This window comes from Hyperolius riggenbachi, chromosome 12 (genome assembly GCF_040937935.1).
Source record: "Hyperolius riggenbachi isolate aHypRig1 chromosome 12, aHypRig1.pri, whole genome shotgun sequence".
NCBI classification, from domain to species: domain Eukaryota; kingdom Metazoa; phylum Chordata; class Amphibia; order Anura; family Hyperoliidae; genus Hyperolius; species Hyperolius riggenbachi.
The window spans coordinates 138,795,110-138,822,208 of NC_090657.1; the positions used below are offsets into that span (position 1 = coordinate 138,795,110).

The window sequence follows — 27,099 nt, forward strand, 5'->3', positions numbered from 1 at the left end:
CACATATATTGTATATCAAACTTTGTTTTGCCGAGTTCCGACATATGCTGTGCGTTAACCCAGTAATGCATGTGGTAACAGTGGCACTGAAGTATACCTTCACTGTGCTGTCTGCATTACTGTATGTTCACCCTGCACATCGAATGCAGGGTGCGACTTTTCAGCAGGGCTGCCTTCAGAAATGCATGGGCCCCATACCGGGAACACTTACTGGACCCCCCTCACTCCCCCTAAAAAAAGGAGTGTTTCCCCATACAAGAAACATGATGTCAGTGCTATATAAATACATAATAATTATATGGTAAGACATTAGGTTAGGTCACTCCGCTCCTCAATGAACTTCGCCTGACCGCCACCGACATCTCAAGAGCTGCTCCAACACTATGGAACTCCCTACCGCCACCCATTAGGGCATTCCCCTCCTTCAACATCTTCAAGAAGGCCCTCAAAACTCACCTTTTCACTCTGGCCTACTAGCCCTCACAAGTGCTCTAAACCCACAGCTGAACTCTGGTCCCCTACCTTTCGTGTCCCTACCTCTCCCTCTAGATTGTAAGCCTTTGGGCAGGGTCCTCTTACTTTTGTGTCCTACCTGATCATGCACCTCCATTACTGTGAACCCATGCTATGCATTTGAGTAAACCTAACTTGCCTAATCTCCATGCTCCCCTCCAGTGACTAAGCATTACCTTGTACTCATACTGTGCTGCGTGTTTTTTCTTGTATTAGTGTATTGTTATATTGCTGTATGTCACCCCTAAATATTGTCTGTAACCTAAACTAATGTCCAGCGCTGTGTAATATGTTGGCACTTTATAAATACAATAAATAATAAATGGTAGGAATAAGATAGTGAGCTCCTCTGAGGAAAGTCAGTGACATGACTATGTACTCTGTAAAGTGCTGCAAAAGATGTTAGTGCTATATAATTACATATGAATAATAATATGGCAGGACAATAGACTATGACAATGGTGGGATTAGATTTTGAGCTCCTCTGGGGACAGTCAGTGACATGGCTATATACTAGATCAGCTTTTATGAGGCGGCAAATGCTAATGTCAATATTGTGAATGCTGCAAAGGCCTTCAACACTGTTCTGGTGTAGAAGTTAAAGATGGAAGGACTAGGGAAGAATCTGTGTGCACAAACAAGCAACTGGCTAATAGGCAGAAAATAATTGTGGTGAATGGATCATATTCAAAAAGGGTGATTGTCAGCAGTGTGGTCCCACAGGGGTTGGTACTGGGTCCAGTACTCTTCAATTTATTTATTAATGACCTTGTAGTAGATGAAGCAGAAAGTAATATTGCTATTTTTGCAGATGTTACAAAGTTGTGCAAAATTATCTGGATAGGATGGCTATATGGACAATTAAATCGCAGATTAAATTCGATGTTGAAAAATATAAAGTTGTGTACCTTGGTCATATCAACTGTCTAGCACCATAAAAAATAAATGCGATACACATGGGGACCACAAACTTGGAGAGAGAGTGAGGGTAGTTTTACTTTTAAGATTAACAAGCACAGTGCGGTGTCAGGGTCATATGCATCGCGCCGCTTTCTGGCTAGTGACATACTTCCTGCTAGGCAGGAAGTGCATCACTGGGATTCATGTCAGTCCGTGCATACATGGTGTATTGCACCACGCTCCCATCGTTCACACTTGCTGCGTCACCCATCGACTTGCATTGCTGCATAATCCGGCGGTAGGCACGGATGATGCGGCAACGCGCTGCAGACTGTGTCGGGAATGTGGTGGTTTGGAAATTTCCGCCGCACCGCATCACTTTAAATGTGCAATTCTCAACACACTTGCATGGCCCTTGCGGTGGGGAAGCGTCGCAGGTGTAAAAAGGGCCTGAGAGTACTGTTGACAACAAGTTAAGTAATCGTATTCAACGCTAAGCAGCTGCAGCTATAGCAAATACAATTTTTGGGTGCATTATAAGAGAAATAAAAACTCAGGAGACTAGCATAATATTGCCTCTGTTTAGAATTTCTTGTAAGGCCGCATCTGCAATATGGAATGCAGTTATGGGCACCGCATTACAGGGTGAACACTGCAGTTTTGTTGCAGGTGCAGAGACGAGACACAAAATTGGTGGAAGTTCTCGCTTACCAGGAAAGGTTAGATCAATTGGGCTTGATTAGTCTGGTGAAATGATGCCATAGAGGAAAGCTAATTAACATATATAAATACATTAAAGGGCAATATACAAGCTTGGCAGATGAGCTTTTCATTCCTAGGCTTGTGTAAAGGACTAGAGGACATGAACTGCATATGGAGGTAAGAGTTTTTGCCATCTATTTAGGAAGGAGTTCTTTACAGTAGGAGTGGTTAAATTATGTGGACATAGTTATCACAAATTCTTTATTTGCATTTAAAGGGACTCCGAGCAGTGCAGAAACTATGGAAAGATGCATATCATTTTAAAGCTCTCTTTCTCCTCTTTCCAATAATATATAAACCGCCACCCTACGCCTTTTAGTTTTCGCTATTTTCGCAATTGAAATTGCGGCGGCCACGATTTCAATCGCGAAAATAGAGAAAAATGAAAGGCGTAGGGCGACGATTTAGGTGTCGCCCGAAAGAGGAGAAAGAGAGCTTTGAAATGATATCCATCTTTCCATAGTTACTTGTATTACACAGGACGAAACTTTCCCCAGTGTCAGCAGCTCCATTCAGCAGAATGGAGCTGCTGACTTTAGGAAAAAGTCACCCTGTGTAATACAATGTAACTATGGAGAGATAGATATCATTTTAAAGCTCTCTTTCTCCTCTTTCTGGCGACACCCAAATCTTCACCCTACGCCTTTTAGTTTTCTCTATTTTCGCGATTGAAATTGCGGCCGCTGCAATTTCAATCGCGAAAATATCGAAAACTAAAAGGGCGGTGGTTTATATATCATTGGAAAGAGGAGAAAGAGAGCTTTAAAATGATATGCATCTTTCCATAGTTTCTGCACTGCTCGGAGTCCCTTTAAAGGGGGCTTGGATGCTGTCCTTGAACTGAAAGACATACATGGCTATAATCACTAGGTAATTCCCGGTGAAGTTGATACAGGGAATTTATCTGACTGTCAACTGGAGTCGGGAAGGATTTTTTTTTCTCTGGATCAACTGAGATACAGTATGTGAAGGTGCAGGTTATTGTTGTACCATATGTTCTGGTTTAACATGATGAACAGATGTCTTTTTTCAACCCAATTATGTAACTTTGTAACTATGCAAGTTTGAAAATTACAGGACTTTATATTTACTTCATTGCCAGATGTATCCTTTAAGCATAATTGCTTCAGCTCAGCACCATCGTTGGAACTGATGAAGCCACTTGATTATTAATTAAACACCTCTAGAGGGAGTTGTACCTTGGAAAAATAGAGAAGGCCAAAAAAGCACAATAGTGTAATATATGGGTCTCACAGACTTGTTGTTGCAAAAAAAAAAACAAAAAAAACTAATTTTCTAAGTATGTGCCTTTAAATATGCTGAGAAGTCTTTCCTGCAGTCATATATATGAGAGGTGCTGCTTGGTCCAAGCACTTACCCTTTCCCCGTGTAGTGTAAAATTCACAGAAAGACAGTGGATGCACGCTACACCTAAAAACAAAATAAAGAAAACAGATTGTTGGTTCCATATTTTCATGGACATGTGGGTAAAGCCTAAGTTAGCAAGCAAGTCCAAGCCCATTGAGAGGTCTTCTTATTAACAGTGGAAGCAATAGCATCCTACACATACCATGAGAATATCCATGATGAGACACATAGTTAATTAAAAAAAAAAAGCATGAGAACAGACTTACCTGGGGTCATCTGCAGGACCATGAGCCCCAAACCTTATGGGTGCAGTTATACATGGGGAGACCACCAGCACAGAGTCCCCATGTTACTGCACTCACTCTGTCGCACATTGCAAAGCGCATAGTAGTATTTTCAATTGGGCTGATAAATAACATACCCAATATGCTTGGAGATCAAGAGCCTGGGCAGAAACACACAGAGCAAAATTTAAAATGTCCTCAGCTCGAAACTCACAGAAAGCCAGTGGATGTGCACAGCACCTCAAAAATGTACATACTAGTGCATGCTGTGTAGGAAGCAACCAAAGAATATAAACGTGGATAGGCAGATAGCAGGAATTACGTACCCTTTCCCCTTCAAAAATAAATTAAAAAAAGGTTCACATACCGCAAAGGTAAAGGTTCGGCTATTTCCACCTATCTCCGTGCTGAGAGCCGCAATAGCGCCCCCGCTGGGGCTGGGAAGGTAAATATATCAAGCCTTGTCAGGCTTGTCGAGCCAGGGTTGCGGGACTCTTCGGGGGAGCCAGCGCTGGATTGCCTGCAGCTACAGGGATGGGGGAAGCCTCATTGGGACCCTGAGGCTTCCCCCCCCCCCCCCCCCAAGGTAAGTACCCCCCAGGGGACGTTTTTTTATTACAGGGTCTCTTTAAAAATCAGCTGCATTAATTATCCGGATGAAATTCTAATGAAACTCATTCGGATTTCATCTGGATTTAATCCGTTGCTCATCACTAATTAGATTTATTAGAAGCACTCCTGACATTTTGTGGCCTGTAATACAGCATGTAACAGACCTAGGATGCTTTGTCAGCTTCGTCCTGTACCCTCTTGTGCTTACTTCATGTGGCATTTTAGACTTTTTTTTCCTCAAATTCACATATGTTGTAATAGTTTGGTAATGAACCGAAAAACTGCATGACAATTCACAAAGATTTTTACCACCTTTATGCAGTATTTAATTAGGTATTTGATGGATTATTGCAGTGCAGAGAATGGATTAAAAAGATGTGATACGGATAGCATTTTTTTTACTATGCCAACAAGTTAAGTGCAAGTCCAAGCTGCATAAAATTAACATTACATTTGTATCAGCTCAAAAAAATTGTATCTTATTAAGTTTTTTAAATTACCATATTTTTTTTAGAATATAAGACGCCCTTTTTCTCCCCAAAAAATGGGGAGAAAAAGTCCCTGCGTCTTATATTCCAAAGACAGGGAATCCCCGACTTAAAAACGTCCGCCGATACGAACCGCCAACCCGCCGCTACGTCGGGGACTCCCTGCCTTGTCCCCCTGTGTGGTCCGCCTGCCCCCGCATGTCTCCGCTCTCCCGAGTACCAATAACTGCACAGCGACTCACCTCCCTATTGATTCCAGCGCTAGGTGGTCCTCTCCGCCTTCAGCATGTCAGCGCTACCCCTGTAAAACAGTAGTTAGTGGGCAGAGTGGCTCACCTTCCTCCAGCAGCGGAGGTCTGCAGACATCTTGCGTACCGTGCGGCTTCCCCTAGAGAATTGAGCAATTTCTGTCCGAAATCACGATTTCGATTCGATTCACGATTTCTTTCAAATCAAGCTTTGTTCCCCCTCTGTGCTTGTTTGTTTCCCTGCCTCTCTTTGTTCACCCTGTGTCTCTCTGTCCCCTGCCTCTCTTTGTGCACCCTCGGTGTCTCTCTGTCCCCTGCCTCTCTTTGTGCACCCTCTGTCTCTCTTTGTGCACCCTCTGTGTTTCTACGTGTGCCCCTTTTGTTTGTGTCCCCTCTGGGTCTCTCTCTCTGCCCGCTCTGTGTCTCTCTCTGCACTCGCTCTTTGTGGCCCCTCTGTCCCCCAAGCTGCAGCAGTGCTGGATATACCTTTCAGCACAAGTCCAGCGATGCCCCTCTATCCACTTCTTCTCCTGCAAGATCTAATGCTCAGCATACTTCCTGTATGTCTTGTGACATACAGGAACCAGGAAGAATGCAGTGCACAAGAGCCGGCACACGGCGATAGAGACCGGACAGTGTTGGGTTCGTGCAGAAGGTATGTCCAACACTGCCGATGCTGAGAGCCACACTTGCTGGGACTTGGGGGACAGTTGTGATTTTGGTGATCGCGATTTCGGTTTAAATTCGATTTATCTTTCAGGCCTACCGCACGGTACGCAAGATGTCTGCAGATCTTCGCTGCTGGAGGAAGCTGCCCGCAAACTATTCTTTTACAGGGGTAGCGCTGACATGCTGGAGGCGGAGAGGACCACCCAGCACTGGAATCAATAGGGAGGTGAGTCTCTCTGCAGTTATTGTTACTCGGGGGGAGCGGAGACATGCGTGGGGGAGGGGGCTGGAGGGGACACAGAGAGGAGGACAGGAAGGTAAAGGGGACTGGAGGACAACGCGGGGGCTGAAGGGGGCACGGACACACACACAGGGGAGCAGGAGGGGACACAGACACATACAGGAGGGGACACAGGAACTGGAGGATCACACAGATGGGCTGAAGGGGGCACGGACACAAAGGGAGGGCAGGAGGGGACACAGACACACAAACAGTAGGACAGGAGTGGACACAGGGGGACTGGAGGACCACACAAGGGGCCAGAAGAGGACACACACACACAGGACAGGAGGGGACACATGGGGTCAGGAGGACCACACAGGGGGGGGCAAGAGGGGAGACATGGACAAACACAGGAAGACAGGAGGGGACACATAGTGAACATAGGCGGTCAATGGAGGAGAACATGTACAAGACGCTCCTAGAACATGGACGCGCCAGGTTTAGTATATTTTTTTCCCTGATTTTTGCCCTCTAAACCTAGGTGCGTCTTATATTCCGGAGCATCTTATATTCCAAAAAATACGGTCCTATTTTTATTTTTAACTTCATTTTCCTTGCATACCAGCAATCTCTGGCAAAACGGCGCTTACCGACGAATTACTGCACATACTTTAGACTGATTGGATACCGTCATTGGTCAGCTGACCAGGAAGGTGTGCCCAGGACTGGGTGGGGTGCACATACTAATATATTTATTCACTGTGGTTCCTTTGATGCATATACACCTAATGAAGGAGGTCAACCGAAACATGTGTAGAGCTGAGATTTGATAAATGCAAGTTTAAAAGCCACTTGAGTGCCTCCTTCTTATCCGTTGATCTGTCTCTGTGTGGAGTGATGAACCACAGGAAAAGTGAGCACTAGCTACTTGAGCCTGATCAGGCTTAAAAATACAGGTTGCAGGCAGTCTCCTTTCAACTTATAACCTTCCGAATGGCTGTTTGTTAGTTATACAGGCTGGAGATACCAAACATCTCACTAGTTTTTACCACACGCTCCAATCTTTGTGAGTTGATGTCTATTGAAGTATTTACCTCACAAGTCTGTAATTGTAGTTTTCCATGCGGTAACCGCTTTATTGAATTGACATTTCACAAATTGTTCTGTAAAATCATCTGTTTTCTGTCCAATGCAGTCATTTGTGAATTGAAGCCACTATGTGCTCAGCATTTACTATTGCATTCTGCAATCCTCTTGGATTAACCCAACAAAGAAACTTGAAACATTAGCACAATATACCTCCGTTTTAGGTGAGGAAATATGCACGCCTATTTTTTTTGTTCACATTATGAGATATGGACATGAGCTTGTTCATATCAGCCAATCATACTCCAACTGTTGCTTTTTCCTATTTTGCTTGGTAAAAGGAAGTGATGATTTTATTGGTTGTTGCTAATGACAAGGATTATATTTTATTTATTTCTGTGTCATCCCCATGAAGCCTCACAGTTCTCACCTTACCATACAGAAACATATAGCGTGTACATTAAGCTCCTGCTACAAAGCACCCTCCTGTACTAATAGTAGATGATGCAGTCAACTTGCGTGGGATGGGTGGAGGCAGGTGCAGGAGTTTAAAAGATCCCTTCTCTGTGGAATGTGGACTATTCTCAGCCTGCAGGGCTACATGTCTCTCTCCAGCTTGTTTATAATTATGGAGAGTCAGCCCATAGGGATGGAGGAGGAGGAGGGGGGATGTGTAATGTCTTCCCGAAATAGATGCATTCCATCTGGGGAGAGAGATGGCTTGAAAGTAGAGGGAGGGGTTCAGAGAAGGGTGGAGACACAGAAATCCCTAAACTAAGAAAAGTTTGCAGCTCGCAGCAGCTGATAGGCAGCTTGCAGCATTAATGTAATTCTTACAGATTAATGTTATACACAGCCAGAAAGGTCTAGGCTGGGGCAGTTCTTGCATGGGAAAGTCAAGAACTTTTTCTTACAAACAGCTGCGGTGGCTGTTACTATGACAAACTGACTTTTTATGCACATTTATGGATTTTCAGAACATCCTTTACACATGGGTAGATCTAACTTCTGAAGATCCTGGAGTAGAGAAGCGATTAGATATCATTTAAAGAATGTGCAGATCCTTGTTTGCTCGTATTTGGATTTTTTTTTCAAAGGAAACATTGCAGCCATCTAATCAGATTCTTATTTAACCGGCAACTAATTAATCCACTACTGGTTAATAAAATGGCAGTTCTCAAATCTTTATGGAGATGCTGCAAATTTCTGAATCACCACTGCAATAATTAGTGATCAGCTGACTGCTCATAATGTAAGCCATGTGTTCTAACATTGTGTCAGTCCACAGAAATAGAGTCTGAAGAAGGCTTAGGGCAGTTTCCATTACATCCAAATCACAGTGATTTCCTGCAGGCAGAGACGGTTCTAGACTCTTTGTTGCCTGAGGGAAACTTGTGAAGATTTATCCCCACCCCCCCTCCCCTCAATTTGGAATGATCGCACAACACCCGACAATTTGAACCGCACTTTATAGCTGAGGTGCGAAAGTATAGGAAGCCAGGTATAGATACCCCCAGTATAGGTAGCCAAGTATATGTTCCCCCAGTATATATAGCCAAGTATATGTTCCCCCAGTATAGGTAGCCAAGTATAGTTGCCAATAGTATAGGTAGCCAGATATAGTTGCTCGCAGTACAGGTTCGCCAGGAAGGTGCCCCAGTATATGTAGCCAGGTATAGTTACCCCCATTATTGGTAGCCAGTATAGGTGCACTCAGTATAGGCAGCCAGTATAGTTGCCCCCAGTAAGTAGCCAGCCAGCTCAACGCAATAACACACTGGCTGGCTGCGAGTCTGTGACGACAACCAACTGCTCATCCTCAGCTAGTCGGCCGTCCCTCATTCCTCCTCAGTCAGGACAACAGTGCTACCTCCTCCCTTCTGCTGTACAAGTCAAATGAAACACTGCTGCTCCCCCCCCCCCCCCCATTCACTGTCAGACTCCACACACAACACAAAAAGCTGCTTTTCCCCAATGATGACCTCTTCACCTCACTCGCTCTCTTCTCACTTCTCCTCTTACTGTGACTGCATGCTGTAAGTGTAAACACAAAATAAAAACATGCTGCCCCTGTAATCTCTGCGTCTGATGGAAGGGTTTCACTTCATGAGAGAAAAAGCTCTGCCTGGGCTGGTTCTAGACTTTTTGCTGCTTGAAACAAACATTGTGAGGGTGCCCCCACTCCCCCACTCTCATCCTGCCCCTACACATTTAAAATGCAATAGTTACCCCACATATGACACACAGCAATCACACCACATATAAACTGCAACAATTGCCCCCATGTATTAACACTGGTGTTAGTGGGCATAAGAGATACAAAACATACCCAAAATGCTGTGTATTATCCCCCCAACCAAAGTGCACGCATAGCACCTGGCCATCATTGGTGTTCGGTGGGCAAGTGTGCCTGTTCCGCATCATTCCTACTGTGTGGTGGATGGAGGAGAGGGACTCAAAATTACACAAAGTCAGAAACAGTGACAGTTTCAACACTTATGCAAATCTATTTTAAAACCAAAAGATATCCCAGAATGTTTACACATACACAGAAGTTTAGTAACCAAAGCTTCTAACAGAATCAATTAGGACGAGAAAGCAAGAAATAAGAAAAAGACACCGAGCGCCTGATATGGTGTAGTATGCTCAGGACAATAGTGAATAATGTAATGTGAGAAGGTTATACTCACAAACAAGGGTTACCACGTAGGCAACCACTGTGAATGCAGGTGAGGAGATTAGACCTGTCCTCACTCAGGGTTAAGAAGTCGCTCTCCATAGATAGAAGAAAGGTAGGGGTGGGTCCCTCTTCCACCAAGGGTGGACACTATAATGACTTTGATGAGCAGAGGCGCCAGCAGAATAAAAACAATAATTAAAAGTTTTAAAATATGCTGGGGAGGCAGTGGTGGACTTACCTCCGAAAGCAGACTAGACTACTTGTCTGACATGAATAAACACTTTATTAGTACCCCAATAGATGCAACGCGTTTCGCAGGACCAAGCCCGCTTCATCAGGCAATAAAACAGGGGACAAAACAATAGCTGAGAGCTATCGTTTTGTCCCCTGTTTTATTGCCTGATGAAGCGGGCTTGGTCCTGCGAAACGCGTTGCATCTATTGGGGTACTAATAAAGTGTTTATTCATGTCAGACAAGTAGTCTAGTCTGCTTTCGGAGGTAAGTCCACCACTGCCTCCCCAGCATATTTTAAAACTTTTAATTATTGTTTTTATTCTGCTGGCGCCTCTGTTCATCAAAGTCGAGAAAGCAAGAAGTTCAATTTGATTGAGAACAATTGTTTTTCTTTGAACTGACTGAGCCATTAATCCCTGCAATATCTACATGTATCTGACTACTAATCAGCACTGGTCTATATCTTCCTGCCCCGTACTTGTTTTTAAGATTGTATTTCATTTTAGGATACTTCCATAAATCAAATGAACAATGTCTGGAGTTTATATTTATGAATGTGTCCATACATTTGTCAATATTCCCTGATGATTTCAGGCAGATCCGATCACTCTGATCTCCAGACATGTAATATGGATTGCTTTTATCCTCTCCACTGTGTCCACAATAAGACACCATAAAGTTACTAGCCTGTGCATGGATCTAAGGAATGCCTTCAGAGGGCTGGCTGATATAGGGGCAGTGTACAAGTTTTGACAGTTTTAACTTTGTACATGAAGTTATCACAACATTGCTGCAGACTGAGACAGATGTTTTTTATGAATCCCGGGGAGCAGGGTCAGTGTACAGATTCCATAGTATGCATAATTCCTTATCTGTGTGGTGGGCACATGCAGTTTACAGAGAGCAGACAGTTTTTCTTATTTTTTATGGACCCTTAATTTTTACAGGACCCTTATCAGTTTGCGCCCTCTAGAAAGTGCCGCTCTGAAATATTTGCCTCAGGTTGCATCATAGTAGATGCAGTGCATCTCCCATGATCCCCAACAGTGACTGCTGGTTGCTAGACTGATGGTAGATAGTTGATGTCAGTTTTCTAGCTCTGCTAGCCATCCTGTGACAACACAAGGCGTAAAGTCACAGATTATTATTATTAATTTATATAGCATCCATATCTTCTGTGGAGCTGAATCTTCCACAACCAAGTTAAATCTAATAACAAGGGCAATAGGAGTAATGCTAAGGAATTAGCCTGAGCTGAATTCCTCCTGCTGGATTAAATATTACAAAACTCTAGTTAACTTTTCCAGGTTTTTTTGTTTCAATATTTTTTATTGAAAAGATTGCAAACAGTAACAAAAGGCAAAACAATTATGCAAATTAAGTTACATATAATATAGGAATCAAGAACAATATTACATAGAACTTTTGCCTGCAGATTTTGCATGCAGAGATAACATTTAGCCATGACAAATACCAAGGCATAGTTTTCCAAGGAAATGAAAAAGCAATCCACGTCCGCCAGGGAAATTAGGGTGACTGAGGGACCGATCATAATCTGTGAATCCACAAAATCCACTATAACCATATTTAAGAATCATAACAAAGAACTAATAAACTCAACATCATCGTCACAAAGAGGTCTTTGGATATCATTCTGACCTCAGTGAAGAGGACAGTACCTAGGCAGTAGAAGAAAAGATAAAAGAAAAGAAGCACCCTCTTTGACTTGGTAAGCGCGGTGCCATAATAACACAAATTTCATATTTAATTCAGAGACTCCCTATGCTGGCTAGTATTTGCAAACTGGCACTGTTATTGGCCTGAGGAAGTGGGCTTAGACCCGTGAAACGCACTGCCTGTGCTTAATAAATATTTATTTGTTCCTCACAAGGATCTCTTCATTGAGGTAAACCACCTCACTTTATTCATTTTATTGGTTTTGAATTCAAATGTATTCATACTAGGGAGTCTCTTTTCCCAAATGTGTATTTAATTCAGCTGTTCCACTTGGAAAAGTTATGTGATCCAGAGATTCCACCAGAAATCAAGATTTAGCAGAAGAGTGGCAGCTACTTCTCACTCTCACAGCGCCTCCGGATGATGCGGATTCACTCTTTGTGACCAGCACTGCAGATGATCAGAATCTTAATATTATGAGACTTTGCTGAAGCTGAAGTTTTGGCCACTAAAGAGTCCATCTCTAAGCAGAGGAAAAAGGTGGGAGAGGTCAGATAAAATCTGTGCTCATTAACAGTGTAGCCATACACCTGAAGATCATGGGCAGATTCGACAAAGAGACTAATTTATCTCTAATCGAATCTGATTAGAGATAAATTTGTCTTTGTCGAAACTGCCCATATACTGCAGGCCGATTCCCGTCTGATTTCAGCATGAAATCTTTAGGATGTCGGCTGAGCCCGCCACTGCCCCCTACTGTCTGTACTGTGGCAGACGTTATGCGCCGCCAGCGTGTATGTAGCTGTTAGTACCAGGAGAGATGGACAGACACCGTGCGGAGGCTGCTACAGGACAGGTAATGTATAAATGCACACATGGGGGGGCACATTTATACATTACGGTGGCAGGGGCTTCATCGTTTTGTTGCTTGTTCCGACGTTGGCCGCTGTACCCCCACACACCCGACCATCCAACTTCAGCCTGACATCTTTCAGCATGCGCGATTGACAATGCTTTGTCTGTCGAGCATGCACTTGGCAGCACCGATTTTCATCCGATTATAATGTATGGCGACCTTTAGAGACTGGCTGCTGTCTCCTCCCAGTTCCTCTCTTAAAGTTTCATGTTGTGACTGATCACGAAAAGATATGGGAAGGAGTGTGGACAGCTTTCTGTCCAGTAAAAATGAATCGTCTCAATACTGAGCAAAACTACAGGATGCAGCTAATACATACATGCATTGCAGACATCCCCAAAGATTCACAATTCTGTAATAGAAAGCTTTTCCACTATCCTGAATAGTCAGTGAATTTAAAAAAGGACCAAATGAGCGAATTAAGATTACCTAATCAAATCATCAAGGTGCCCCCTTGACTGAAATATTGATCAGCACAAAATCAGCGCACGACACGGCACCATCAGATCTCAGACAGATTTCTGGAGATTTCTTCCAGTTAAGTTACTAGTTAGCAAACTGGTTGAAAGCTTCCTTACTGACAGCATGGTAGTAAAGGAATTCTGGACAGATTTATTCAGAGGAACTCACCCCATATATCGTCGCATGTATGATAAACTTTCAGCTAGCCTTACACGGGTTGATAGCCCTCCAAATTTCACCGAACAGAGAAATAATGATCAAATAGTGATACAAAACTGGGCCTTTCAGGCCTTTAAACTGCACGCTTGTGGGGAAATTTAGTCTCTGGGCTGCCAGTGCCATTAATGTGCAGCTGGATAGCAGCGTTTGTAACACCACGTGTGATATTGCTTGATACGAGCTGATGATACCTGGTGGCAGAAAACCATGACTGCATGAAGGGGGCGCCTCTTCACCCCAAGTATCACGCACTAGCAAGCACCCAGACAATGTGCAGGAGCAGCTGACAGGAAGGGAATTAACCGCTTTCACCCACATGTGGGAGGGAGGCATCAATCAAATATCTGCAAACAGCTGATTCAGTTGAATAACTGCACTTCTCACTATGGCCACTCCGCCCCCTGCTGCCCCTTCATTGAACAATTTCTACTGTTCTTAATCACGTTTTAGTTTAATAAACTGTCTCAAAAAATGTAGACTAATCTGCATATCGGTATAGAGGACTTGATAAATGCTTGTAGACCTTTGCAGCTGTAATCCAACAGTTGATCCAACTATGGAGAACAAATACATGCTGTATGGACATTGGTAAGAAACAAATACCACACTTGCCACATTTACCGTCGCCATACTTCGCTCAGGGAGTAACACTATTTTTGGGCTTGGATCACTATGACTCAGTGTCAGTAAGTCAGCAGAAATGACTCCAGGCCAGGTCAAACAGATGTCATTCACGAGAGCCCTCAGCCACCCAGTGCAGAAGAATTCATTGAAGCATGTACCCTTATTCAGACTTAAACAACTGAAGGTGTCAGCCATGGATCTTCCAGAATAATTAAGGCAGTGGCTGCCCCCCTGCTGTATTGAGGCTTAAGGCTTGTGCACACACTCAACCAAATTGCCTGATTGTCATCTGATTTTGGTCTGTTGGATGACAATAATGCATGTGTATGCTTGGCAAACGACTAGAAGAGAGTCTGATAACAGGCGGTTTGCCTGATCCATCCAGTGGAACAACTCACACCACTGTTGGGCTGGTATCGTGCAGTTGGCCATGTGTGTACAAGGTCGTTTGAACTGTGCACTTGCCATGTGGTGCAATCCATCGCTTGTTTATATGTTAATGAGTTGGTCGTGCATTTGGTTGGTGCGCAGAAAATAGTCATGTAAACAGTTTGTTGTGGGGTTGGTCATGTCGTGGAATTAATTGTGCACTTTATTGGGCATGTATACGTACTGCGTATACACTTAACACTGCGCCTCTCCCCTGCAAATCCCTCCTGCCGCATTCAACTGCCTCCTCAGCACTATCCCCCCAATCACCCACCCTACAGGACACCTGCCAGCCACGACATGCAGTGTATGGCTGCATTCACAGCCTGTATAGGCCATACAACCTTCAGCAGTATGAGTAAGGTTATCTGAATAGCAGAGGGGTGTCCAAACTTTTTGACTCAAGGGCGACCACAAGGGGTTCTCAAGTTTGACCAAGGCGCCAGACCACAATAGGAGTGCGACACTGCGAAAAATGATTGTGGCTATGACAAGATGTGTGCGGAGCTACCTGTAATGTAACAGTGTAATGCAAAAACAGTGCGCCAGAGTTTCTCCCAAAACACAGTTAGGCAAAGTGACCCCAAGGCTACTTTCACCCATGGTTCGGTGCGATTGTCCTGCAGCATGAGACCCAACTACACATCATTTCCCCCTGAACATTACCCTGCAGCAGCCTGTGGCAACAGGGTAATATGCATAGATCTGCCCCCTGCTCAGTGACATGCTCCCGCTGGACAGGAAGTGCGTCACTGGATTACCGTCGCTCTGCACATGTGCGCTGCATCGCAACTGTGAATGTCAGTTCAGACATATTGCGTTGCATTGCAGTTGACTAGCATTGTTGCACAATCCGTGTCAAGTGGCAACTCACTGCAGACTTTGTGGTGGCTTTGAGTCGATTTAGCTAATTCAATTGCACTGCAACAACGTTCCCCCACCACCCTTTCCAAAGAAAAAACCCACACATTTCCAAAGAAAATCCCACACATATAATAAAGCAGTGCATCCATTATAATTAGTCACGTGTACCCTTGGTATTAGGCAGCCCCACCAAAAAAAATAGATAGCCATGTGTGGCCCTGGTATAAGGCAGCCCCTCCATTATTTGTAGCCTTGTGTGTCACTGGTATTAGCCAGCACCCCCAGTATACATAGCCACGTGTGCCCCCGTGATTAGGCAGCTCCCCCTCGAGAATAGATAGCCATTGTGCCCAGGAATTAGACAACCACCCATGATAGGTAGCCATGTGTGCCCCCGGTATTGGGCCACCCCCCAAGCATAGGTAGCTATGCACACCCCTGGCATAGCATAATATGCTGCTGCTTTATAAATAAAGGACATTAAATTATAATATATTGCCTACACTGCTGCACATGAACTCCAGAAAACAAGTTGGGCCACAAATGCATCCATTCATGAAGTATGTGCAATGTTAGCAGAGAAGACGTCTTAATATTGTTGTAACTGATTTTGCATTGAAAAGTGCAATTTTGGTGGTAATCTTATGGAAAGAAAACAAAGTATTTATTTTAACGGCCCAGTTTAGTTTTCCTTTATTTAATGGTTATGACTGAAAATCTGCAATAATTAGCAGTGCACAAACTTTTATACAGTGCACGTCTATGTTTTTTGCAATAAGTTTATTAAAGGGGTTCTGTGAAGGGTGTTGAAGATAAAAACAGACACTTACCTGGGGCTTCTATCAGCCCCCTGTAGCAGTAATGTCTCCTCCGATCTGCCATTCTCCACCGCCTGCCCCGATCTAGCGCTGCATGCCATCCAACTGCGGCTGCCGCGGCCGCAGGCCTGCTTGTGCATTATCGGAAGCTTACTGCGCAGGCGCAGTACAAGACAACTTTGTACTACGCCTGTGCAGTAAGCTTCCAATGACGTGAGCACGCGCGCGAATGGTACTTTTCCATTAGCCGGGCGCATCCGGCAGGTGGCGCTAATTACATTAAAACTTTACATTAACACAAAAGTATTAACCACTTAACATCTCAGTCGTTTTCAGCTTATGCATCCGAGCAATGTTCACCTCCCATTCATTAGCCTATAACTTTATCACTACTTATCACAATGAACTGATCTATATCTTGTTTTTTCCGCCACCAATTAGGCTTTCTTTGGGGGGTACATTTTGCTAAGAGCCACTTTACTGTAAATGCATTTTAACAGGAAGAATAAGAAAAAAAATGAAAAAATGCATTATTGTTTTCGGCCATTATAGTTTTAAAATAATACATGCCTCCATAATTAAAACCCACGTATTGTTATTGCCCATTTGTCACGGTTATTTCACCATTTAAATTTTGTCCCTATCACAATGTATCGCAACAATATTTTATTTGGAAATAAAAGAGCATTTTTTCCATTTTGCATACATCACGATGTACAAGCTTATAAAAAAAAAATAGAGAGAAATATTTCATTTTTACATAGATATTTAAAAAGTTTAGACCCTTAGGTAAATATTTATGTGTTTTTTTTTTTATAGTAATGTTTTTTTGTTTTTTTTTTTTAATTAAACATTTTATGTGGGCATTTTTGGGAGGGTGGGATATAAAAGTGTTTTATTTGGGGAAATATTGGTGTATTGTAATGTTTTTTGGCATTTACTTGTAGTTTTACTTTTTGGCCACAAGATGGCAATCTCGAGTTTGTTTACATGACGTCACTCTAAGCGTACAATGTACGCTTAGAGGGACACAGCTTCAGAAAGAGCGAAGCTTCCGAGAGAAGCTGTCGCTTTTTCAGCGGGGGAGAGGAATCAGTGATCGGGCTCCATAGTCCGATACATTGATTCCGTAGCTACCGACTCCGCGGCCGGGGAGTGCGCGTGCACGCGCGCGATCGGCCGCGGGAGCGCGCCTGTCCTCCTTGACGTTTTTATACGTCAAGGAGGACAAAGTGGTTAATGTAACCACTTGTCGGCAGGTGGCGCTAATTAAATGAATACTTCACGTAACATAAAATGTTAATGTCACCGAATGTATTGTGTTTGAAGTGGCCGGCTCGCTGCAGCCAAATGTAAATTAAAAAGTGAGTGAATTGATTTAAAAATAAGCTTAAGTATAAGTTATAATTAACCTGTCACACTGTCCCTCAAGTGTCCTGGCTGTATTTCTGCATTGGCGCCCCACGTGACTACCAGCACATAGCACGTGGGGAGCGTGTGTGAAGTCATTTGGGCTGGGGATGCCGTGAAAACAGGCCTCTAGTTTGTGTTTTCCCTCCAGGCGAAAAGGTCCCAGTCCTCGACTGCTGGGGGGACACGCATGTCCCCGCCGGCTGCCAGTATTGTATAGAAGAGACAGGGCAAGGGGGAGGAGAACGAGAGCCGAAGCCGGCGGCTTGATCTGTTACATTGCCGCCGGCTTCGGCTCTCTGTATATTAGTGTGCACCATTGTCTGCATTATGAACCCCATGTTTGTTTCTTACTTTGTACAGCGCCACGGAATATGTTGGCGCTTTATAAATCAATAATAATAATAAGCACATTGGCCCGAGATTTCGCAGCATCTCAGATCAATACATTCAACTAATTTCCACCTGAAATCAGTTAAATCGTTAATTGGGCATGCTTGGCGGTACAGATTTTCATCCAATTCAATAATAAATATCAAAACGGTTGGTGGATCAGCCAGCCCTAAATAATTAAATGAGAGGCAGCCTGGGGGGGAAACCTCCCTCCTTCCCCCCTGGCCAGTCCTCCCCTGCCCCCCAGAGTTGTTCGTCGCGGCAGGAAATCCTGGTTGTTTTATTGCGACAAACGACTCTGGGGACACAAGTGCACCCCCCCCCCCCCCCCCCCCCCAGGGCTGCCAGTGTTCTATAGGAGAGAGGCAGAAAAGTGTCACTTGTACCAAATAGGCAGAACAAACGACTCTGGATTTCTATTAACACAGTTCACTTCACTAAGAGCCAGTCTCCTCTCTGATGGTGAGAGATGAACTCTTTGGGCTCTATTCATAAAAGGCTTTGCGGTAAAAATATGTTGTAGGTGTAGATTTTTGTGTGCTAATTCATAAAAAAAGTTTACAGTTGCGATAAAAGGTGGGGGATTTCCCGAACTAGGCTGGCGGTAGGCTGGCGTAACATGAGAAGCTGCCTGAGTGGATACATTTTCTCTGTGCAGAGACAGCCTTACAATAAAAGATGCAGCCCCAACTTCCCTTTAGATGTGCATTTTTTTTTATAACTGCCTCTGTTTGCCCTGAATCTGCGCTGAATCTGTCTATTAGTCTTTTTAAACAATCTATTTAATTGCCACAGCTTAGAAGAACTTCAAGAAATGTTACACATGCAGGCTTTCTGATGTGAAATTTATCTGAAAACAGGTACCCAAGAGGTTAAAAAACACAGCCTGGGTATTCTGAAAAGCCTTTTTTGTTCCCTCCTCTCTGCTGCTGCCTAGGAGATCTGTCCCCATTAGCTTGGCTGTTATCCACATCCTTATAACCTTTTTTAAACAGACGGTATTCTCCGTCCCAATTCCGCCTGCTCTAATTTTTATGAATTGACATGTAGTGACGCGTTGAAATAATCACCGCATAAGGCTGTAATTTCCTGCACTGCTCAGGAATTGTAGCTTTTCATGCGGAAACAGCTTTTATGAATTTACATTTTGCTAAGTGGTTGGTAAAGTCAGCTGTTTTGAGCATTCCACATAGCTGAGACACTAATTACCCCACCTGTGCATAGGTGAGGTTGCCTGCAAAACATGCACTGTTGGGGAGTCACAAGGACAGGTTTGAGAAACACTGATAGGCCTGGTGCACACCAAAAACCGTTAGCAGATCCGCAAAATGCTAGCAGATTTTGAAACGCTTTTTCTTATTTTTCTGGGTACTTATCCGTTAGCCGGGCGCATCCTCTAGGTGGCGACAAAACTCCACCAGAGTTACATCTTTCCCTACTATCCATGTCGGCCTGGAGGGGGAATAGTAATTAGCGCCACCTGCCGGATGTGCCCGGCTAACGGATAAGTACCTTTTTCTGTAGCGTTTCATCTAGCATTTTGCGGTTTTGGGAAGCGTTTTTGGTGTAGTAGATTTCGGATATTGTTACAGTAAAGATGTTACTGAACAGCTTCTGTAACAAAAACGCCTGCAAAACCGCTCTGAACTGCCATTTTTCAAAGCGGTTTGCGCTTTTCCTATACTTTACATTGGAGGCAGCAACGCCTCCGCAATCCAAAATCTGCAGCAGCCCGGGAGTATGCGTTTCGGCAAAACGCAAACCGCTCTGGTGTGCACCAGCCCATTGAAATACATTACCCAAGCGTTTCCACATCCGCAAGCGGATCGCAAAACGCAGCCAAACCGCTCTGGTGTGCACTAGGCCCTAGTGGCTTTATAAAAGATCTGTGAGAAATGTTTTGCTATTGCAAGCATTACAGGTAGACTAGAGGTAAACATGGCTTTTATAAACACATTGGGAAGCGTGTGAGATGGGTTGACGGTAAACCCTCCACCGCCACAAATGAGTGCATTTAAACTGGGCATATGCAAGTTCACAGCGGTGTGCGCTCATTGACATCTTTTGTTTCCTGTATGCATAAGTACTTCCTTTTACAGGACATTCATGGGTACTTATCCGTTAGCCGGGCGCATCCTGCAGGTGGCGCTGTTGTTGCTAATTTCAATCACAAAACTGTGAATGTAAACGCCGGATGCGCCTGGCTAAACTGTATGTAATGCGCCCAGCTAACTGAATGTAAACGCCATAGGTGGTAACAATATGTATATTAAAGAAGAGAGTTAATTAAATGACAAATAAGCCGGCGGCAATGTGACAGATCAAGCCGCCGGCTTGCTTCGTGTCTTGTTTCCCCCCCCCCCCTTGCCCTCTCTCGTATAGAGCCCTGGGGGGGGGGACATGCGTGTCCCCCCAGAGTCGTTCGTCGCGGCAGGGAATCCTGCTTGTTTTATTGCGATGAACGGCTCTGGGGGGACACGAGTCCCCTTCCCAGGGCTCTATACGAAAGAGGGCAAGGGGGGAGGAGAGCGAGACACGAAGCAAGCCGGCGGCTTGATCTGTCACATTGCCGCCGGCTTATTTGTCATTTAATTAACTCTCTTCTTTAATATACATATTGTTACCACCTGCGGCGTTTACATTCAGTTAGCCAGGCGCATTACATACAGTTTAGCCGGGCGCATCCGGCGTTTACATTTACAGTTTTGTGATTGAAATTAGCAACAACAGCGCCACCTGCCGGATGCGTCCGGCTAACGGATAAGTACCCATTCATGTTTGTGCATGACCTGTTCAAATTCATTTGTTTGTGGCAGCGGATGCTTCCAGTCAACTGGTTCCCAGTCGATGGAAATGGTGAACTTGACACTGCTATAGAATCATCACCTATAGGTAATAAACAGGAGCATGGTTAAATAATACATTTTTATTACATTTTCAGGTATCTTTTAAATGCTATATTGCACACCAAGTAGGGAAAACTGTGGAGCAGCAGTGCTAGTCACAAACTGGTAATTTCTCAACAGCATAGGGAGGAGCAGCAAGGAGCTACAGGACTCAACCATTATAGCAAAAAGTCCAGTTTTGCAATGCTCAGAATGCATTTCTACTTCATAAACATTTACTATCAGATGCATTAAAAATGGAAGGCTGAATTTGGGCTTTAAACTGTATCAGAGACAAAGCAACCTGTTTTAATTAATACTACAGTGGCTTGCAAAAGTATTCGGCCCCCTTGAAGTTTTCCAGGTACTTATCCGTTAGCCGGGCGCATCCGGCAGGTGGCGACAAAGCTCCACCAGAGTTACATCTTTCCCTACTATCCATGTCGGCCTGGAGGGGGAATAGTAATTAGCGCCACCTGCCGGATGTGCCCGGCTAACGGATAAGTACCGTTTTCCACATTTTGTCACATTACTGCCACAAACATGAATCAATTTTATTGGAATTCCACATGAAAGACCAATACAAAGTGGTGTACTTGTGAGAAGTGGAACGAAAATCATACATGATTCAAAATTTTTTTTTAGAAATCAATAACTGCAAAGTGGGGTGTGCATAATTATTCAGCCCCCTTTGGTCTGAGTGCAGTCAGTTGCCCATAAAGATTGCCTGATGAGTGCTAATGGCTAAATAGAGTGCACCTGTGTGTAATCTAATGTCAGTACAAATACAGCTGCTCTGTGACGACCTCAGATGTTGTCTAAGATAATATTGGGAGCAACAACACCATGAAGTCCAAAGAACACACCAGACAGGTCAGGGATAAAGTTATTGAGAAATGTAAAGCAGGCTTAGGCTACAAAATGATTTCCAAAGCCTTGAACATCCCACGGAGCACTGTTCAAACGATCATTCAGAAATGGAAGGAGTATGGCGCAACTGTAAACCTACCAAGACAAGGTCATCCACCTAAACTCACAGACCGAACAAGAAGAGCTCTGATCAGAAATGCAGTCAAGAGGCCCATGGTGACTCTGGACGAACTGCAGAGATCTATAGCTCAGGTGGGGGAATCTGTCCATAGGACAACTATTAGTCATGCACTGCACAAAATTGGCCTTTATGGAAGAGTGGCAAGAAGAAAGCCATTTGTAACGATCGGTGTCAGCACGCAGAGAGAATCTGATTATTGGCGATCTGCAGTATCACCAAGAATGCAGATATATACCCGATTATTGATGATCTGCAGTATCACAGATAATCAGATATATTGCTAACCTCTGGACACCCAGCAAAAGAACACAATAAAGACAGTAATATATCACGGAAGTGTGGAAATATCCACCACACGGCAATTCCTCAGAGGTGGTTACCTCTGAATGGGAACCCCGTGAGTGAGATCCTCTAACCAGGCAGAGTGAGGAATCTCGACCCCTAGCAGTAATCGTCTGCTTGGGGCAGGCGTCTCGGAGAGGCAAGCCTCAGAGATAACCCTCCAGTGGGAGCGGTTCCACTGAAGGGAAAAAGGTCAGACAGGCAAGGGTTCAGCAACAGAGATTATGGCAGCGGTACAGGAGCGGAAGGCAGAAGAGTAATCGGTAATCAGGCAGAGGTCGGCAACAAGAATCAGATAGGCAAAAGTACAATAGCGTAGAGAGAGAGAGTAGTCAAGGATAGCCAAAGTCAAAACACAGATACAATATCAAAGTACAATCCTAACTAAGGTGTGAAAGCCTTAGTATCAACACCAGGGCACTGAGCTAAGGTCTGAGCGCTAACACAGCAATGTATTCACGACAGCAGACAACCTGCTACTGACACACAAGCCCCATATGTAGCCAGAGAGCTGCCCAGCGCCGCCCCAGAGTCCCAACCAATCAGGACACCTCCTGAGGTCAGCTGACTGGGGAGTCAGCTGAGCCTCCTACGTAGGAGGTAAAAGTCCTGCCTCTTTGCGCTCGCGCGTGTGACCCTCTGCCTCTGAGTAATGGAGAGGCCAGGCCCCAGGTCCGCGTCCGCCCGCGGACTGAAGTCCGCTTGCCGCCATGTGAAACCCGCCGCCGTGTCGCCAGTCGCGGCGGTGGTGTCCCTGTCAGTCTGTGCCGGCCGCTCCGCATGCGCGACGGAGTCCGCCGGCTGGGAAGCGGAGACCGCCGCCATGCTGCCCCGCATGGCAGCGTTGTCTCCGCTATCCCTTACACCATTGTTAACAGAAAAGCATAAGCAGTCCCGTTTGCAGTTTGCCACAAGCCATGTGGGGGGCACAGCAAACATGTGGAAGAAGGTGCTCTGGTCAGATGAGACCAAAACTGAACTTTTTGGCCAAAATGCAAAACGCTATGTGTGGTGGAAAACGAACACTGCACATCACTCTGAATACACCATCCCCACTGTCAAATATGGTGGTGGCAGTATCATGTTCTGGGGGTGCTTCTCTTCAGCAGGGACAGGGAAGCTGGTCAGAGTTGATGGGAAGATGGATGGAGCTAAATACAGGGCAATCTTGGAAGAAAACCTCTTGGAGTCTGCAAAAGACATGAGACTGGGGAGGAGGTTCACCTTCCAGCAGGACAACGACCCTAAGCATAACGTCAGGGCAACAATAGAATGGTTTAAAACAAAACATATCCATGTGTTAGAATGGCCCAGTCAAAGTCCAGATCTAAATCGAATCGAAAATCTGTGGCAAGATCTGAAAACTGCTGATCACAAACGCTGTCCATCTAATCTGACTGAGCTGGGGCTGTTTTGCAAAAAAGAATGGGCAAGGATTTCAGTCTCTAGATGTGCAAAGCTGGTAGAGACATGCCCTAAAAGACTGGCAGCTGTAATTGCAGCAAAAGATGGCTCTACAAAGTATTGACTCAGGGGGCTGAATAATTATGCACACCCCACTTTTCAGTTATTTATTTGTAAACAATGTTTGGAATCATGTATGATTTTCGTTCCACTTCTCACGTGTATACCACTTTGCATTTGTCTTTCATGTGGAATTCCAATAAAATTGATTCATGTTTGTGGCAGTAATGTGACAAAATGTGGAAAACTTCAAGGGGGCCGAATACTTTTGCAAGCCACTGTATATACTAGTAGGGACATGAGAACAGACACTTACCCTGCTGTTTCATTCTGATCTGCCCTGTGAGCTTGTAATCCCCTCTGTAAAAACAACTGACTGAGTTCTCAGTCGGCTGCTTTATCAGGAAGCTCTATAGCAGTGAGAGCAGTCTGCTCAAGCCTGCCCCCCTCTCTGCCTGTGTTCTCCCTATCTGTGAGCTGAATGCTGAACTGCATCAAAGAGAGCAGTGCCTGTGATGGGAGACAGGGCCGGCGCTGCCATAGAGGCAAAGGGGGCAATTGCCCCAGGGCCTCGACCTCTGCAGAGGCCCCGCACCACCAACCCTGCCAAATGCTGCTCCCCGGGTCCCTGCGAGTGTGCTTCAATTAATTACTTATCTGATTGGCGGGCAGCGGCTTTACATCCCATGCACTCTGAGGCTGGCACGCTGTCTCCATCTCCATGTTGTTTACGCGCAGGGTCATAGAGAAGGAAGGAGACAGCGTGCCAGCCTGCCTGCCCGCTGAAGCACACTTGCAGGGACCCGGGGAGCAGTCGGGTGATCGCACGGGGGGAGGGGTGGAAACTCAGACAGGGGGGCCCCCATGCTTAGGTTTGCCCCAGGGCCCTGGGGCCCCTTAAACCGGCCCTGATGGGAGAAACAGCTCAGGAAACAGATTTATTTATCTACCCAGCAGGCTTGAGTTACACACTTATCTCTCCCCATCTGAGCCAGGAACATACAGTAAAGTTTGTATGGGGTAGTGAAGGAATCCCCAGAGAGGAGGGTGCGATCAGGCCACTCAGTGTTGCTCGGCAGCTCCCTGTAGAAATTCACTGTAAAAACAAACAAAGAGAAGGGGCGCTCTGAGACTCCCAGTAACTTCAAGGAGAGGCTTCAGCAGGATGGGTCTCACCTTTATCTTTTGTGGCTAGTACAGCGTACACAGCCCCGATGAACATGCGTCCCTCTTTGCTTAGCCGGGGACCGGGCTCTCCGTTCTGGCGTGGTGGAAGTGACGTCACTTCTTGAAGTTACTGGGAGTCTCAGAGCGCCCCTTCTCTTTGTTTGTAGGAACATACAGTGACACTGCTCTATAATAATGGTGATGACTGCACACAGATCATAGGCAGCAGCAGCTGTGCTTTTCTTTGGTTTTACAGGAATATGTAAAAGTAATTGTGCCAGTGTGTATATGTATGTATATATATATGTCCCTACATACATTATTTGATGGGGAACTTTACACACAGTGACACTGACCCGGAAGCAGATGACTGCCATCTTGGATTTTAGAGAGGATAAAAATGAAAAATTAAGAATTAAATTAGCACAGGAGAGCAACAAAAATGACAGGAATACCCTGTATTTGGCATACACTTTCGGGCGGTATGTTTATTTTAAAGGTACCTGTTCATCTCAGGTTTCCTTTAAAGAGAGTCTGAAGCGAGAATAAATCTCACTTCAGACCTCATAGATAGCAGGGGCACGTGTGCCCCTGCTAAACCGCCGCTATCCCGCGGCTTAACGGGGGTCCCTGATCCCCCAAATCCCCTCGTTTCAGCGGGGGAGTGCTTCCTGGTTGGGGCAGGGCTAACCGCCGCAGCCCTGCCCCACGCGCGTCTGTCAGCGCGTATCTCCGCCTCTCCCCCGCCCCTCTCAGTCTTCCTTCACTGAGAGGGGCGGGGGAGAGGCGGCGATGCGCCGCTGATAGACGCGACTGGTGGCAGGGCTGCAGCCGTTAGCCCTGCCTCCAGGAGCGACCAAGTCTGCGACCAAGTGTCGCAGTGGGGGGTTTGGGGGTGAAGGGACCCCCGTTTAGCGGCGCTATTGCGGCGGTTTAGCAGGGGCACACGTGCCCCTGCTAACTATGAGCTCTGAAGCGAGATTTATTCTCGCTTCAGAGTCTCTTTAAGGAAAATATACATTATGTCACAGTCTCAAAACTTATAGCTGGCTGCAGAGGGAACCAGAAGGATAAATATAAATACACTAAATTGCTGAGTAGTTAGAATATCATTGCAATATGTGATTCCATTTTTTTTACTTTGTTTTTTCTTTTTTTACTTTTTTGTTTCTTTTCTTTTCTCCCATTAATACAAAAGATAATGTACAACATATAAAACAAGTTAGAAAGGATTACAGCAACCATAGCATAGAAAAGAAAGATGACTTCGAAACACTTTTCAAAATGTTCACGAGATACAATGCAAAGTACAAGTAAAGAGCATGAAGCTAAAGTGCCATAACGGTTCAAATATTACCGTAGCACAGTCCAAACCGAAACCCCACTAAGAATTATGGAGAGACATGCAGACCCACCAAGGATCAAAAATAAGATCAAACATTGGGCCTGATTCCCTAGATAGGCTGTAATTTTTTCCAGAAGATAAACAGAGTGGAATCCACGAGTCAGACCTAATCTGGGTGGCAGGGCCATACCTCCATAGAGACAAAAAGGGCAATTCCCTAGGGGGCCCTCAAGGTATGTGTCCCCTCCCATCCAGCTATGGTGACCCCATAAATGCCTGCATGGATCGAGGAAAAGAGGCACTGTGAGGAGAAGTCCAGAGTGTACAGCATAGTGTTACCTGGATTAGGTAAGACCCCAAATTCCAATGAATGTACACTCTTGATTTGTAAGGGAAAGGAGGAGTGGAATAATGGGGTTCCCAACAATGCTTTTGGGGACATATGATGGACTCATAGTTTTGTGTCAATTCACATGTTAGCTGCGCTCATAAAAGTCCCAACAAACTATTTCTCATGTGCAGCTGGTATCCAGGGTTAATCTCCACTTCCACACAGGGAGGTTACAATGCCCGCTACAGTGAGGAACCACCACCACACCCCACGCAGTGGCCACTCACCGCTATGTTGTGACCCTCAGTCAAGTGGGTCTTCAGCGCTTATGGGGTCATCTGGCCGCCCCCTGCCATTCACTGGAAAATCCTCCTCCTAAAATCCAAACTGCTGTCTGTTGGTCTTTAACACCTCAAAAAAGACATACCAGAGCTCCCATAGCGTAAAATTGTAAAATACTTTACTTCCTTTTCGGACCTGGTTGTCACTCTAATGTAAAGTTGGGGTTTCTGGGCAGAAGGAATAATAGAATTGTGAAGGATTGTTCTATGAATGTGTTAATGGTATAATGGTAATCATGGCTGGTAATGTAAGAGCAGCACCCAGGTTGGCATCCGGGGAGGTAGTGCGTAGG

At 45.0% G+C, this 27,099-nt stretch overlaps 1 protein-coding gene across 5 annotated transcripts in view; it reads right to left on the minus strand.

Annotated features, from left to right (window-relative positions):
- Nucleotides 1–27,099, minus strand: part of SNX21 (sorting nexin family member 21) — a 368,146-nt gene that overhangs the window by 254,202 nt on the left and 86,845 nt on the right. For all 5 annotated transcript variants that reach the window (XM_068263250.1, XM_068263247.1, XM_068263249.1 and 2 more), the window contains one exon: nt 3,554–3,606. The gene's annotated coding sequence lies outside the window, so the exon portion shown is untranslated. The remainder of the gene's footprint in view (nt 1–3,553; nt 3,607–27,099) is intronic.